This window comes from Amblyraja radiata, chromosome 1 (genome assembly GCF_010909765.2).
Source record: "Amblyraja radiata isolate CabotCenter1 chromosome 1, sAmbRad1.1.pri, whole genome shotgun sequence".
In the NCBI taxonomy this organism is placed as follows: domain Eukaryota; kingdom Metazoa; phylum Chordata; class Chondrichthyes; order Rajiformes; family Rajidae; genus Amblyraja; species Amblyraja radiata.
In genome coordinates, this window is record NC_045956.1 from 62,682,742 (window position 1) to 62,700,530 (window position 17,789).

The window sequence follows — 17,789 nt, forward strand, 5'->3', positions numbered from 1 at the left end:
AGGGGATGGGGTGGTTTGGGTGGGATTTACTGATCGCAAGTAGTTACTCCAGCACTTCATGTCTGTCTTTGGTGTAAACCAGCATCTGCAGCTCTTTGTTTCTTTGTTTAACTACCAACTGTACCAATAATTCAATTCTTACTTGCAGTAGCATTTTGGGCCTGTAAACATAACATGCATCGATAACACATTATAAACAACAATGCAATATATTTGTGACTCCAATACTAGTGCAAAAAAAGCCCAAAGTCCTTACTGCAGCCAGTCCATAGTTCATAGCTGAGGTTAGTGTTGTGCAGTGTTCAAAAGGCTGATGGTTGTTGGGAAGAAGCTGTTCTTGAACCTGGAGGTCACGGTTCTCAGGTTCCCATAGTGGGAGAGTCTAGAACCAGAGGGCACAGCCTCAGAATAAAAGGACATACCTTTAGAACACAATAGAGGGAGGAATTTATTTAGCCAGAGAGTGATGAAACTGTGGAATTCATTGCCACAATGGCTGTGGAGGCCATGTCTTTGGGTATTTTTATAGTGGAGATCGACAGATTCTTGATTAGTAAGGGTGCCGGGTTATGGGGAGAAGGCAGGAGAATGGAGTTGAGAGGGAAAGATAGATCAGCCAGGACTGAATGACAGAGTAGACTCGATGGGCCGAATGGCCTAATTCTGCTTCATTGGACCCAACAGCACTGCAGTGAGGGAAGATTGGCCTGATCTGTCATCAGTAGATGTCAGCAGGTAGGGCAGTGACTGTATGTCCCATTCCTAGAGTGGTACAATGGAGAAACAGGCCCTTCGGCCCAACTTGCCTATACTGACCAACATGCCCCATCAAAACTAGTGCCACCTGCCTGTATTTGGTCCATAATTGCTTAAACCTGTACCTTTCCAAATATGTCTCTATGTTGTGATAGTACCTGCCTCCACCACCTCCTCCGTTCTATACACCCACCACCGTTTGTGTAAAAAAAAGTTGCTCCTCAGGTTCCTATTAAATCTCTCCCCCCTCACCTTAAACCCATGTCCCCTAGTTCTTGATTCCCCTACTCTGGGTAAATGACTAATTTATTCCTCTCATGATTTTATTCATCTCTATAAGATCACCCCTCATCCTCCAAGGAATAAATGGTCAGCATGGGCAAGTTGGGCCTCAGGGCCGATATCCGTGCTGTATGACTATGGTCATCTGTGTGATCGTGTGATCTCCCCTAAGCAGGTCATGTGATCTCCCCAACTACCAATGGTCCGCTCGCAGTTCTGAGCCCTCAGTCCCAGCCGACTGGAGGTGGGGAGAGGTTCACGTAGCATTTGAACCCGAGGCTGGCGTCCAATCAGACGGTGGGGGAGTGAGGGAACACGAAAGTAGATGACAGCTGGGAAAGGTTCAGGCGGGAACACGCTCGCTTCCTCTTCCTCCACTGCACAGGAAAGATTTCTGCAAAAATACACAGCCTGATGCAAATCTTCCAAATATGCGGTCAGTGCTTCCTGTCTGCCCACGCTCACAACCATCTGCGAACAAGTTGGTCGGTGTGGGCTAGTTCGGCCATAGGGCGTGTTTCCACGCTGTATGACTCTATGACCAAGATGCCACATCCACGCTAGTCCCATTTGCCTGCGTTTGGTCTATATCCCTCTAAACTTTTTCTATTATTGTACCTGTCCATATGTATTTATAGTACCTGCCTCAACTACCTGCTTTGTGAGTTTGTTCCAGGTACCCACCACCTACTGTTCCAGGTACCCACCACACACTGGACAAGGTCTACTCCAACATCAAGCTGGGCTACAGGGCTAGACCACTACCACACCTGGGTCAGTCGGACCATATGTCCCTGTTTTTAATTCCTGCATATGCCCCCCTCAGGAAAACCGCTCCTACCATTACAAAGACCATCACAACCTGGCCTGATGGTGCATCTCAACAGCTGCAGGACTGCTTCGACAGGACCAACTGGGATGTGTTTGAACACCGGGACCTGGAGGTGTTCACAGACAGTGTACTGTGTTACATTAAAAACTGCATGGACACGGTCACAGTGGACAAACGCATCCGGGTCTACCCCAACCAGAAGCCCTGGATGACCCGGGAGGTCCAGCAGCTGTTAAAAGAGAGGAACACCGCTTTTAGGTCTGGCGATAGGGCTTTATACAGCACGGCCCGAGCTAACCTGAAGAGAGGCATCAGAGAGGCCAAATCAGACTACAGGAGGAAGATAGAGGACCACCTGGACAGCAACAACAGCAGGCAGGTGTGGCAGGGGATCCAGTACCTCACCAACTACAAGACCAACCTTGGAGCTGCTGAAGGTGACGCCTCGTTGGCAGAGGAGCTGAACCTCTTCTTTGCTCGCTTTGAAGTGGAGCCACCCGAGACAGCCACATCACACCACATGGTCCACAGCAGCCTAACCCTCAAGATAGAGGAGCATGAGGTGAGGCGCACGCTGCGGGCCATCAATCCAAGGAAGGCTACTGGACCCGACGGCGTCTCTGGACGCGTGCTGAAGGACTGCGCTGACCAGCTGGCTGGAGTCTGTACGAGGATTTTCAACCAGTCTCTGGCCCAGTCCACTGTTCCACCCTGTCTGAAGTCCGCAACCATAGTCCCCTTGCCCAAAAAACCCCACATTTCCAGCCTCAACGACTACCGGCCAGTCGCACTCACACCAGTGGTGATGAAGTGTTTTGAAAAACTGGTCCGGGGTCACATCACATCACTCCTGCCCCGAAGCTTTGACCCCCACCAGTTTGCGTACAGAGCGAATAGATCTACAGAGGACGCTGTAGCCACAGCTCTCCATGCTGCACTGTCCCACCTGGAGCAGCGGGGGAGCTACGTGCGGATGCTCTTTGTGGACTACAGCTCTGCCTTTAATACCATCCTTCCCCACAAACTGGTGGACAAACTGGGGGACTTGGGACTTCCACACTCCACCTGCATGTGGATAAATAGCTTCCTGTCGGGTCGCAGCCAGAGAGTCAGAGTGGGCCATCACACATCCACGGCCCTCAGCCTCAGTACCGGCTCTCCACAGGGCTGCGTGCTGAGCCCCCTGCTCTACACCATCTACACACATGACTGCATCCCCGCCCACCACAGAAACACCATTGTCAAATTTGCGGATGACACTACGGTGGTGGGACTCATCTCCGGGGGGGACGAGTACGCCTACCGGGATGAGGTGGAGCAGCTGACAGTGTGGTGTGGAGAAAATAACCTGCTCCTTAACACCTTAAAGACCAAGGAGATAATAATAGACTTCAGGAAGAATAAAACGGACATGGTACCATTAATTATCAGAGGGGACTGTGTGGAGAGGGTGGCGGATTTCCGCTTCCTGGGAATCCATATTGAGGAGGACCTGACGTGGAGCGTGAACACCTCTGCGCTGCTGAAAAAGGTCCAGCAGAGACTGCACTTCCTGAGGGTGCTCAGGAAGAATAACATCACTCAGAGACTGCTGCTGTCCTTTTATCGGTGCTCCATTGAGAGCCTCCTAACATACTGTGTATGCGTATGGTACACCAGCTGCACAGCGGCTCAGAGGAAAGCGCTCCAGAGGGCCATTGACAACGCCCAGAGGATTGTCGGATGCCCTCTCCTTACCTTGGAGGACTTACACAGTTCCCGCTGCATCAAAAAATCCCAGAGTATTATAAAGGACATTTCCCACCCCGGTCACTCCCTGTTTGAACTGTTACCGTCAGGCAGACGGTACAGATCTACAAGGACAAGGACAAACAGACTTAAAAACAGTTTTTACCTCACTGCTATAAAGGCACTAAATGTAGCCGCCAAGGAACGCAGGGGCGATACATACATACATGAAATCGACAGAAGGATGTAGGGCTGGGTGTTTATGCGTGCTATTTTTATGATATTTATTTTAGTTGTTTATCTTTTTAAATATTTTACTTTGTATGTATCGTTAGCTTTTAGAAATGTTTGAATGGTGCACTGACTGGCTGACATTTTACAATTTCGTTGTACATGGTTCATGTTACAATGACAATAAAGAAACTATTCTATTCTATTCTATTCTAAAAAGTTGCCCCTCGGGTTCCTATTAAATCTTTCTCCTCTCTCCTTAAACCTATGGCATTTAGTTCTTGATTACCCTACCATGGGGAAAAAGATTGCATTCACCCTATTTACTCCCCTCATGATTGTATACACCTTGATAAGATCACCCTTAATCCTCCTGCGCTCCAAGGAATAAAGTCCTAGCCTGCTCAACCTCTCCTTACAGCTCAGGCCCTCGAGTCCTGGCAACATCCTCGTGAATCCTCGTCACGTGATACGTGAATGTGTGGGGTTGCCTTGGATATGACCGTACCACAGCAGTCTTAAATCAACTGGGCATCAATCTTGTGTCCTTCATCCTCGAACTCTGAAGGTGTGCAAGCTAAACCCAGTTAATTATCAACAGTACCACACGGACACACAATTGATCCGATATTCCAAAACATAACCAACCCCTTTGATTCAATGTTCCAGCAATTGATTGAATTTTAAAGATACAGCATGGAAACAGGCACTTCTGCCCACCGAGTCCATGCTGACCATCGATCACCCGTTCACGCTGGTTCAATGTTATCCCACTTTCTCATCCACCCCCTAATCACAAAGGGGCAATTTACAGAGGACCAATTAACCGACAAACCTGCACATCTTGTGGGAGGAATGTGGGAGGAAACCGGAGTACCCGGAGAAAACCCACACGGTCACAAGGAGAATGTGCTAACGCCGTACAGCCAGCACCCGTAGTCAGAATCAAAACCGGATATCTGGCGCTGTGAGGCAGCAACTCTACCGCTGCGCCACCGTGCCACCCTAATTCATACCTGTTTTAATAGTACAACAGCTCCAACTGAAAGTGGTAACTTATTATATCAACATGATAGGAAACAAAAACTATTTAGGAATAAAATGTGGATGATCAGCCGTGATCACAGTGAATGGTGGTGCTGGCTCGAAGGGCTGAATGGCCTACTCCTGCACCTATTGTCTATAAAATGCCTGTTGCTGCTTAACCAAGGAGAAACCCAGGTTCTCAAGTTGGCCTGGTCTTTTCACATCTCCACCTCTTCACCCACCACCTCCCACCACCACCCAGCACCTCCCACCACCACCCCCAACTTTCAGTCTGAGGAAGGGTCCACACCCGAAACTTCACCCGTCCTTTTTCCCCACAGATGCTGCCAGACTCACTGAGTTATCCAGCACTTTGTGTCTACCTACGTTCTCAAAGGTCAGAAAAGAAATGAGTAATTCATAACTCATTGTTAAAGGGAATTGATTAATCTTTCAACAGTCATGATGTTGAATAAACAAAAGATTACTGGAAGATTAATGACATTTACAAATCTCTTTGTAATTGTGAGCACCCCACAGTGATGCCTGGGACAAATGTTTGGAAGGGTGCCAGCTCTTTCCCCCACCCCCACCACAATCAGTGTACGGGGATCGCTGGTCGGTGTGTGGACTCGGTGGGCTGAAGCACCTGTTTCCACGCTGTAAACTAAACTAAAAATAATGGGAAGTAAAGGAAATTACCTTTGTGAACTAATATTATGCAGCAACTCAGCATAAAATGAAGAAGTTGTACTGTGCCACAGCACTGAGAACATAGAACAGCACAGGAACAGTCCCTACGGCCCACAATGTCTTTGCTGAACAAAGTGTCAAGTTAAACTTGTCTACAAGCATGTGACCAAAACCCCTCCATTCCCAGCATATCCAAGTGCCGATCTAACATCCTCTTAAATGACGCTATCACTGGGGCTGTCTCAGCCTATCGTCCTGTGGTGTCTACTGCTGTTTACATATTGGGCTTTTTTCTAACAGACTAAACTGTACAGAATAGAGTCATACAGCATGGAATTAGGTCCTTCAGTCCAACGTGTCCATGCCGACCGACATGCCGCATCTACACTTAGCAATGTTACAAAATTATGAGATTTTAAAAATCAAGTCTGCAATTTATCCCATCAGATAAAGCATAATTCACTTTCATATCTTCAGTATTAAAAAGGTTATGGCCATTTTCATACTCTGAAATTAGCATCTTGTTCCCTATTGCTTTTCCATTGACAACTCAAAAGCTGTGATCGAGGACAGTCATAAGCCCACAACTTTCTTAAATATTAAGAGAACTGAATGAAATTTTCAGTTATATTAGATTGAAGCATTCTGAAACAAATATGAAACAATCTTACTTGGATGACCTGAAATTAAAGCAGATAATTAGTTAGTTACCTAATTGTAGCTAATTACAAAACTCAATTACTAGATCTAAACATCTATCCATTTCTTAAGAAAAGATTAATATTTTTAAATAGCCTAAGTATCCAAATAACGTTCACACAAGAATTCACTATATAACATGATTTTAAAATCTCATTGTCATGAAATTATAGGCCAAATGGAAGGAATTTAATGTTTAATTCCCGTAAATTAATGGGCATTTTAATCATCTTGCGAGTGGGTTTATGTGGAACGCGATCGATTGGAACGTTGCAGTTGCAGTGAATTTGAACCCTATATCGGTAGGAAAAACACTGCCGGTTCGTATGGGGCCAAAATCACATTATCGCCAAGGAAATTTTGATTAAAGTCATCCTAAGAAGCAAGTATATATGTAAAACTAGATTAAGTGGGACCCGTTGGGTCCCATGTTCACACGGGAGGGCTGGTTCCCCCGAAGCAATGTTCCACCTCTCCACCAATTCCAATATTGGTGGCCAGTAGGGGGGCTTTCTGGAGTGCTGGTATGGGTTCTTGGGGTGGCAGCTCAGTCCCTCAAGCCTGATCTGCTGGCAGGTCACTCACGGCTGGTGGGCTGGCTGTTGACTCATGACTATTCCTTGAAATTCCATTTCAAGCAGGGTGCAAGGCCACCAAATTCAAATCTATGTCCCTACCATTTCAAGCAGGGTGCAAGGCCGCCAAATTTAAGTGCAGGTTCATTCCACATCAAGCAGGGTGCAAGGCCACCAAATTCAAATGCAGCTTCATACCATTTCATGCAGGGTGAAACCACCATAAAACCACCAAACTCACAGTTCAGTAGACATTTAGTGTGTTCAGTTGATTCACAGCTCAGACAGTCATGACCTCTCCCTCCTCCTCTCCCTCAAAGGCTTTCATGGCGTGATTGACAGGAGAGAGATTCTCAACATTTTTTAAACACTAATAACACTTTTACTTTTCATTGATGGGAAGAATTCTCTGCACCTGTTCAGCGGAGGGGGGGCTGAGTAAGATGGCCAAAAATCACAGCCGTAAGTTGTAGCGTTTTATCTAAAATCAATATACAGTGAAAACAGAAAGTTCAAGCCAAACCACCCAAGCCGCAATTTGCAGTAAGCAGTGCCTTTCAACTTCAAGCAAAACACACAAGCCACCATTTGCAGTAGGTAGTGCCTTTCAACTTCAAGCCAAAGCACCCACGCCACCATTTACAGTAAGTAGTGCCTTTCAACTTTAAACCAAAACTCCAAAGCCACCATTTGCAGTAAGTAGTGCCTTTCAACTTCAAGTCAAAGCACCCAAGCCACCATGTGCAGTAAGTAGTGCCTTTTAACTTCAAGCCAAAGCACCCAAACAACCATTTACAGGCAGTGCCTTTTTACTTCAAACAAACCATATTTTCATTTTCAAACCACATTAAGGGTACTCACAGTTGTGTAGACATTTGTTCAGTGTTATTCAGAGCTCAGAGAGACGTGACCCTTGGCTTCATCCATCTTGCAGAGACTGAGTGAGGCACACCACTTCCTGGTTTTATAGCCCCTCCCCCTCCATCCAGCAGGGGCAGCAGAGAGAATGGTGATTTTTTTTAAAACATTAATATCTCTCTGATTTGTCATCGATAGGAAAAATCCTCCGCACCGGTAAGGCGGAGGGGGGCTCTGAGCGAGGTGGCCAGAAATGACGGCCGTAGGTGGCGGCGTTCTGTCGGAAATTGCAGCACAGTGGGCCAAAAGCGGTCAAGATCAGAGATTTAGTAATATAGATAAACGATTTACCTTATGTTTTGTCCCCTATGTAAGATCCGTCCCGTTGTCGGCGTTAGAAGTAGCTTTTTATTTTACTCCAGGGATTAAATTGTCCCACAATTAAAAAAAAAACTTCCGAGAACGCAAGTCGGATCGATTATTCTTCAGCAGCTTAACAGCCTGAGGAAGTTCGACTCCGACAGGCAGGAGAAAACGGCAATTTAATCCCGCCCCCCCGCCCAATGGCGCCGAATTCGCGCCCACGGCCAGTGGCAGAACTGCAGCGCCGCTGAAGGTAAGTATTGTAACATAGCTACTACACTAGTCCCTCCTGTCCACATTTGGCCCATCTAACTATACATAATACATAACTAGAACTGATCTTGTTATCTTCCGATTTGGCGGTCGTTCTATTTATGCAAAAACGGTTCGCGATAGCACTACGAATTTTCGCCAATTCACTCATTGTTATACTGTGCTGCGCGTGCGCAAAGTTTCATTCCGATCAGTTGAATGTTGTAAAAGTTAGCGTGGTTTAAAAATCTTAAAAACCGTGAATGCGCAGATCGATCTCTTCTCCTGCCAGTCGGTGCCGCGCGGATTAATCTCTTCCCCTGCCACTCCCCGGGACGGTCCGCCCCTTCCTGCACCATCGCGTCTTTACTGGAGCTGAGGGTGGCCGGTGGAATTTTCCAACCGGACTTTTGGAGGGACCCGAAGCAGCCCAGTCCCGCCCCAAGCAGCCCAGTCCCGCCCCAAGCAGCCCAGTCCCGCCCCAAGCAGCAGCCCTCCTCTGCAACCCCCTCCCACACACGAAGAGGAGGAGGAGGGAGTGCTCGGGGATGAGGGGAAATGAGCCGCGCCCGCGCAGTTATGGATGAGTGGTGGAATATAGTGTTGGGGAACGGGTTGCATTGGGGGACCAGGCCTCACGTGTGTCTTGAGTCTAGTACCCATCTAAACCTGTCCTATCCATGTACCTGTCCAAATGTCTCATTATGATAGTACCTGCCTCAACTACCTTCTCCGGCAGCTCATTCCATACACCTACTACCCTTTGTATAAATAAAAAGTTAAAAAAACAGTATAAGACAGGCTTGGCACAGATCTATTTAAATACTAGACTAAGTGGGACCCGTTGGGTCCCATGTTCACACGGGAGGGCTGGTCCCCCGACGCAATATTCCACCTCTCCACCAATTCCAATATTGGTGGCCAGTGGGGGGGCTTTCAGGAGTGCTGGTATGGGTTCTTGGATTGGCAGCTCAGTCCCTCAAGCCTGATCTGCTGGCAGCGCACTCATGGCTGGTTGGCTGGCTGTTGACTCATGACTATTCCTTGAAATTCCATTTCAAGCAGGGTGCAAGTCCACCAAATTCAAATCCATGTTCCTACCATTTCAAGCAGGGTGCAAGTCCACCAAATTCAAATCCTTGTTCCTACCATTTCAAGCAGGGTGCAAGGCCACCAAATTCAAGTGCAGTTTCTTACCACTATGAGCAGGGTGCAAGGCCACCGAATTCAAGTGCAGTTTCCAACCACTTCAAGCAGGGTGCAATGCCACCGAATTCAAGTGCAGTTCCATACCACTTCAAGCTGAATCCAAGGCCACCAAATACAAGTGCAGTTTCATACCACTTTCAGCAGGGTGCAAGGCCACCAAATTCAGTGCAGTTGTATTCCACTTAAAGCAGGGTCCAAGGCCACCAAATTCAAATGCAGCTTCATACCATTTCATGCAGGGTGAAACCACCATAAAACCACACAAAACACCAAACTCACAGTTCAGTAGACATTCAGTGTGTTCAGTTGATTCACAGCTCAGACAGAGTCATGACCTCTCCCTCCCCCATCATGCAGAGACTGAGCCACACCCACACTTCCGGGTTTTGTAACCCCTCCCCCTCCCACCGGAAAAGGTGTGGCTTTCAGGGAGTGATTGACAGGAGAGAGATTCTCAACATTTTTTAAAACATTAATAACACTTAAAATATTCATTGATGGGAAGAATTCTCTGCACCTGCTCAGCGGAGGGGGGACTGAGTAAGATGGCTAAAAATCACAGCCGTAAGTGGTAGCGTTTTATCTAAAATCAATATAAAGTGCAAACAGGAAGTGCTTTTGCAGTAGTGCCTTTTAACTTCAAGCCAAAGAAACCAAGCTGCCATTTGCAGTAAGTAATGCCTTTCAACTTCAAGCCAAAGCACCCAAGCCACCATTTGCAGTAAGTAACGCCTTTCAACTTCAAGCCAAAGCACCCAAACAACCATTTACGGGCAGTGCCTTTTTACTTCAAACAAACCATATTTTCATTTTCAAACCACATTAAGGGTACTCACAGTTCTGTAGACATTTGTTCAGTGTTATTCAGAGCTCAGAGAGACGTGATCCTTGGCTTCATCCATCTTGCAGAGACTGAGTGAGGCACACCACTTCCTGATTTTATAGTCCCTCCCCCTCCCTCCAGCAGGGGCAGCAGAGTGAATGGTGATTTTTTTAAACTTCAAACCAAAGCTCCCAAGCCACCATTTGCAGTAAGTAGTGCCTTTCAACTTCAAGCCAAAGAACCCAAGCCACCATTTGCAGTAAGAAGTGCCTATCAACTTCAAGCCAAATCAACCAAGCCATCATTTGCAGTAAGTAGTGCCTTTCATTTCAAGCAAAGCACCCAAGCCACCATTTGGAGTAAGTAGTGACTTTCCACTTCAAGCCAAAGCACCCAAGCCACCATTTGCAGCAAGTAGTGCCTTTCAACTTCAAGCCAAAGCACCCATACAACCATTTGCAGGCAGTGCCTTTTTACTTCAAACAAACCATATTTTCATTTTCAAACCACATTAAGGGTACTCACAGTTGTGTAGACATTTGTTCAGTGTTATTCAGAGCTCAGAGAGACGTGACCCTTGGCTTCATCCATCTTGCAGAGAATGAGTGAGGCACACCATTTCCTGGTTTTATAGTCCCTCCCCCTCCCTCCAGCAGGGGCAGCAGAGAGAATGGTGATTTTTTTAAAAACATTAATATCTCTCTGATTTGTCATCGATAGGAAAAATCCTCCGCACCCGTAAGGCGGAGGGGGGCTCTGAGCGAGGTGGCCAAAAATGACGGTCGTAGGTGGCGCCGTTCTGTCGGAAATCGCAGCACAATGGGCCAAAAGCGATCAAGATCAGAGATTTAGTAATATAGAGGTGCTGTAACCACAACTAGCCACCTGGATTTGAGGGTTTTAGCTATAAAGAAAGGTTGAACAACATGAAGTGTCAGAGGGGTGACCAGACAGAGGTTAATATTTGGAGTATTGAGTACAGTTCTGGTCGCCCCTTTACAGTAAAGGTGTAGAGGGATTAGAGAGGGTGCAGAGAAGGTTTACCAGAATGCTGCCCTGAGGCCTAACTTGCCCACGTTGACCAACATGCCCCATCTACACTAGTCCCACGTGCCCGCGCCTGGCCCATATCCCTCAAAACCTGTCCTATCCATGTACCTGTTTGAGGTTGGACAAACTTGGATTGTTTCCCCTGGAACGTCGGAGGTTGAGGGGAGACCTGACAGAAGTATATAAAATAATGAGAGGCATAGATAGGGTAGACAGTCAGAATCTTTTTCTCAGGGTGGAAATGGCAAAGACTGAAGCTTATAGCTTTAAGGTGAGAGGGGCAAATTTTAAAGGAGATGTGTGTAGCTGCTGGGTGCCTGGAATGTGCTGCCAGGGGTGGTGGTGGAGGCAGATAGGATAGTGGTGTTTAAGAGGCTTTTAGATATGCCCATGGATATGGAGGGATGTGGATCGTGACCTATTCCTGTGGTGTGCTATGTAATACAGGCAACTGAATCAGTTTAATATCTGCAGGTTTACCCAGGAGAAATGGCCATAGAGCTGGATGTTGCTAAAACTTGATTTGATAAACTCATGAGAGGTATAGATAGGGTAGACAGTCAGAACATTTTTTTCCCAGGGTGGTAATATCAAAGACTAGAGGGCATAGCTTTAAGGTGAAAGGGGCAAAGTTTAAAGGAGCTGTGTAAATATTTTTTTTTTAATATACGGAAGCTGGTGGTTGCCTGCAACATGCTGCGTTAGTGTAATGCGCCAACATGAAGTTTGCAAACCTCTGCAAATGCATCATCGAAAGCGTACTGTGGGGTTGCATCACAGCTGGGTTTGGGAACAGCTCTGCCCAAGACTGCAAGAAATTGCAAAGAGTTGTAGATGGAGCCCAGACTCCTCACCATTGACTCCATCTACACATCACGCTGCATCGTGATAGCAGCCAGCATAATCAAAGCATTGTGTAGTAAACATAGAAACATAGAAATTAGGTGCAGGAGTAGGCCATTCGGCCCTTCGAGCCTGCACCGCCATTCAATATGATCATGGCTGATCATCCAACTCAGTATCCTGTACCTGCCTTCTCTCCATACCCTCTGATCCCCTTAGCCACAAGGGCCACATCTAACTCCCTCTTAAATATAGCCAATGAACTGGCCTCGACTACCATCTGTGGCAGAGAGTTCCAGAGATTCGCCACTCTCTGTGTGAAAAAAGTTCTTCTCATCTCGGTTTTAAAGGATTTCCCCCTTATCCTTAAGCTGTGACCCCTTGTCCTGGACTTCCCCAACATCGGGAGCAATCTTCCTGCATCTAGCCTATCCAACCCCTTAAGAATTTTTTAAGTTTCTATAAGATCCCCTCTCAATCTCCTAAATTCTAGAGAGTATAAACCAAGTCTATCCAGTCTTTCTTCATAAGACAGTCCTGACATCCCAGGAATCAGTCTGGTGAACCTTCTCTGCACTCCCTCTATGGCAATAATGTCCTTCCTCAGATTTGGAGACCAAAACTGTACGCAATACTCCAGGTGTGGTCTCACCAAGACCCTGTACAACTGCAGTAGAACCTCCCTGCTCCTATACTCAAATCCTTTTGCTATGAAAGCTAACATACCATTCGCTTTCTTCACTGCCTGCTGCACCTGCATGCCCACTTTCAATGACTGGTGTACCATGACACCCAGGTCTCGCTGCATCTCCCCTTTTCCTAGTCGGCCACCATTTAGATAATAGTCTGCTTTCCTGTTTTTGCCACCAAAATGGATAACCTCACATTTATCCACATTATACTGCATCTGCCAAACATTTGCCCACTCACCCAGCCTATCCAAGTCACCTTGCAGTCTCCTAGCATCCTCCTCACAGCTAACACTGCCCCCCAGCTTAGTGTCATCCCCAAACTTGGAGATATTGCCTTCAATTCCCTCATCCAGATCATTAATATATATTGTAAATAGTTGGGGTCCCAGCACTGAGCCTTGCGGTACCCCACTAGTCACTGCCTGCCATTGTGAAAAGGACCCGTTTACTCCTACTCTTTGCTTCCTGTTTGCCAGCCAGTTCTCTATCCACATCAATACTGAACCTGTAAGGAACTGCAGATCACAGTATATACCGAAGATAGACACAAAATGCTGGAGTAACTCAGCCGGACAGGCAGCATCCCTGGATAGAATAAATGGGTGATGTTTCGGGTCGAGACCCTTCTTCAGACGTTTGCACTCTGTATCTTCCCCTACCTGAAGAAAGCGAATTGGTCTTCATAACAAGAGGAGTTGAGTATTGGAGCAAAGAGATCCTTCTGCAGTTGTATAGAGCCCTGGTGAGACCACACCTGGAGTATTGTGTGCAGTTTTGGTCTACATATTTGAGGAAAGACTTTCTTGCTATTGAGGAAGTGCAGCGTAGGTTCACAAGGTTAATTCCCGGGATGGTGGGACAGTCATATGCTGAGAGAATGGAGCGGCTGGGCTTGTGTACTCTGGAATTTAGAAGGGTGAGAGGGGATCTTATTGAAACATAAAATTATTAAGGGCAGGGCTGCCAACTCTCACACATTGAGCGTGAGAATCACACATTTGGCCAAATTCTCACGCTCTCAGTCTGATCACAAATTTCTCACGCTCTGTCGTAAGAAATTCTGTGATCAACTAGAATTTCAAAACTCATATCAAGTGCATGGGCCGGGGGTGTTGGAGAGCCGGGGCTGAGGGAGGGATGGAAGCAGAAGCAGCGGCGGGTACAGAAGCGAACGGGGAGCCAGGGCTGGCGAGTATTTTGCAGGGCTGGCGAGTCGCTCGCTGCAGCTCCGGCCATGGAACAGCCTCAGTGCAAGCCTCAGGGACGTCGGAGGCTTGCACTCCAGCCATGGAGCAGCCTCAGCAGAGCCGGATTTACCTATAGGCTTCATAGGCTAAAGCCTAGGGCCTCAAAATCTAGGGGGCCTCCGGCCAAGGTGTTTTTTACCCAGAGTTTAAAAAATCCAGAGAAAAAATTAAAAGTTTGAGCGTTATCAGCGTTTCCACTTGGACGGAAATTACCCCAAATTCTGGTTCTGGCCCGCTGGAAGTTTTGGGGAATAAAATTGCGGCCATCCGCGCCTGCGCAGTTGGGGGAAAATTAGGGCACATGTTATTGGGGGTAGAGTGCTGACGGATAGAAAATTGGTTGGCAGACAGGAATCAGAGAGTGGGGATTAACGGGTCCCATTCAGAATGGCAGGCAGTGACTAGTGGGGTACCGCAAGTCTCTGTGCTGGAACCACAGCTATTTACAATATACATCAGTGATTTGGATGAAGGGATTCAAAGTAACATTAGCAAATTTGCAGATGACACAAAGCTGGGTGGCAGTGTGAACTGTGAGGAGGATGCCATGAGAATGCAGGGTGACTTGGACAGGTTGGGGGAGTGGACGGATGCATGGCAGATGAAGTTTAATGCGGATAAATATGAGGTTATCCACTTTGGTAGCAAAAACAGGAAGGCAGATTACTATCTAAATGGTGTCAAGTTGGGAAAAGGGGAAGTACAGCGGTATCTGGGGGGTCCTTGTTCATCAGTCTATGAAAGTAAGCATGCAGGTACAGCAGGCAGTGAAGAAAGCAAATGGCATGTTGTCCTTTATAACAAGAGTAGTCGAGTATAGGAGCAAAGAGGTCCTTCTGCAGTCGTACAGATCTCTAGTGAGACCACACCTGGAGTATTGTGTGCAGTTTTGGTTCCCTAATTTGAGGAAGGATATTCTTGCTATTGAGGGAGTGCAGCGGGACTGTCATATGCTGAGAGAATGAAGCAGTTGGGCTTGTACACTGGAGTTTAGAAGGATGAGAGGGATTCTTATTGAAACATATACGATTGTTAAGGGTTTGGACACGCTGGAGGCAGGAAACATGTTCCCGATGTCACGTCAAGTCAAGTCAAGTTTATTTGACACATACACATACGAGATGTGCAGTGAAATGAAAAGTGGCAATGCTCGCGGACTTTGTGCATAAAACAAACAAACAAACAAACTACAAACAGAATGGAACAGAATCACATATTCTTTTACATATTACATATTGTGGGAGGAAGGAAAAAGGAAAAACAAAAAAACCCAGCAATTTAAAAAAAAAGTTGAATGGTACAGTAAAGTTAGTCCCTGGTGAGGTAGGAGTTTACAGTCCTAATGGCCTCTGGGAAGAAACTCCTTGTCAACCCCTCTGTTCTCACAGCAAGGCAACGGAGGCATTTGCCTGACCGAAGCAGCTGGAACAGTCCGTTGCAGAGGTGGAAGGGGTCTCCCATGATCTTATTGGCTCTGGAGTTACACCTTCTGATGTATAGTTCCTGCAGAGGGGCGAGTGAAGTTCCCATACTCTCTGCGGAGCATTCTTGTCCTGGGCAGAGCAATTCCCAAACCAAATCGTGATAGTTCCAGACAAGATGCTTTCCACAGCCGCTGAGTAGAAGCACTGGAGGATCCTCAGAGACACTCTGAATTTCCTCAATTGCCTGAGGTGGTAAAGGCGCAACAAGGACAACTTCAATTCTTGATTTAAAAAAATGTATACAACAATGACCCCAATCATTCCATTCGAACCACTCATTACTCTTGACTCAACCAAAATTTTTTCTGAAATATTGGTCATAAATTTGGTGCAAAAATGCTCCAAAATAAGGCTCAGATTGCACCAAAGAGCATCTAAAACCCCAGAGCTTCCAGGGCCCTTAAATGGACTCTGGCCGCAAGGGACTTTGAGCTTTGCGCCTGTGATAAGTGCTGCATGCACTTATTTCACATCAATTTCTTGTAATCCTGCCATGCCACCCCCCTTTTTGAAACGTTTCGTACGGTCCTGGTGTATAATATTTTTGACACTGTCATAGGCCTTTCTTACATATGCTGTCACAACGCACTGTAGTCTCTAAACAACACTTCAGTAATTTTCCTAGCCCTCCGTTTCAGAATAATAATGTTTTAAGCCGATAACTCGACACTAGCACTGGCAATAAATAAATAAGGGCTGGAAAGCTGCGCTTTTTATTTATCTCATTGGCCACACTCGGCTGCACATCGGTGTCAATCTGGTGCACTCTTCTATCTTCCTCTCGTCGTGGGGGTGGGGGATTGGGAGGGGCCTCACAAGTGGAATAGCCTAGGGCCTCTCTTCATCTAAATCCGGCCCTGAGCTTCAGGGCCGTCGGAGGCGTCGGAAGTGTTGCGCCGCTGCTGTGAGAATCTCTGTGCCGAATTCGCCCAGTTGACCGGCGTGGATCAGGCTGCAGCTCTGTGCATCCTGGAGGACAACCATTGGCTGCTGAAGGTAAGTAACAAGCACTGGGTACGGTGGAAGATAGTGGCCTTCAAATGGAGGTGGTTGGAGAAAGCATCCTGCTAACCTGCTAGATTTTTCACTTACTGTAACTGCAGGAAAAATATTCCCGATGTTGGGGGCGTTCAGAACCAGGGGTCACAGTTAAAAAATAAAGAGTAGGCCAGTTAGGACTGAGATGAGGACAAACTTTCTTCACAGAGAGTTGTGAATCTGTGGAATTCTCTGCCACAGAAGGCAGTGGAGGCCAATTCACTGGATGTTTTCAAGATAGAGTTACATTTAGCTCGGGGCTAGCAAAATCTAGGGATATGGGGAAAAACTGGAAAGAGGTACTGATTTTCGATGAACAGCCATGATCATATTGAATGGCAGTGCTGGCTGGAAGGGCCGAATGACCTATTCCTGCACCTATTTTCTATGTTTCTATGCTTGAGTATATGGCAATAAAACTCAACCATGTGATTTTGAAGCATTCATGCATGGTGGAGATATAATGTAGTCATAGAGTGATACAGTGTGAAAACAGGCCCTTCGGCGCAACTTGCCCACACACGCCAACATGTCTCAGCTACACTACCTGCTTTTGGTCCATATCCATCTAAACCTGTCCAATCCATGTATCAGTCTAACTGTTTCTTAAATGTTGGGATAGTCCCTGCCTCAACTACCTCCTCTGGCAGCTTGTTCCATACACCCACCACCCTTTGTGTGGAAAAAGTTACCCCTTAAAAAGTTACTTCTTAAAAATACTTAAACAAAAAACATTGAAACTATACTAATACAATGCACATTACACATGATTTTAATACATCAAATTTCAAAAAGTCCCTACCGTGGGAGAAGGGGCACCCCCCTCCCACATCCTACCTCCACTCGGTTGCTCCACTCTCTCGCCGGGAACCCCCAAGGCCAGTGATCAGTGATTGCTCAACCCCCCCACTTTCAAAAACGTTTCGTGGCCCCTGGTTCAGACAGAGAACACTGCCAGATGTGAGCGGGGAACTGAGGCCAGTTGTCAGTGATGTCTGGATCCCAATGCTCAGCACTTCGTGTTTCGGAGTTAGCTAATGTTATTGATTTGTAATTAGCCTGATTTGTAATTAGTTGACAAAACCTTAATTTATTAATCTGGAACATC

The 17,789-nt window shown here is 46.7% G+C and overlaps 1 protein-coding gene and 1 long non-coding RNA gene across 2 annotated transcripts in view; both read left to right on the plus strand.

Moving 5' to 3' along the window:
* dapp1 (dual adaptor of phosphotyrosine and 3-phosphoinositides 1) overlaps positions 1-17,789 on the plus strand; it is a 105,657-nt gene that overhangs the window by 35,432 nt on the left and 52,436 nt on the right. The window lies entirely within an intron of this gene.
* On the plus strand, positions 8,379-16,010 carry LOC116974436. Its single transcript, XR_004412361.1, has 3 exons — positions 8,379-8,476; positions 10,384-10,385; positions 15,995-16,010. It is a non-coding gene; the product is annotated as an uncharacterized LOC116974436 (long non-coding RNA).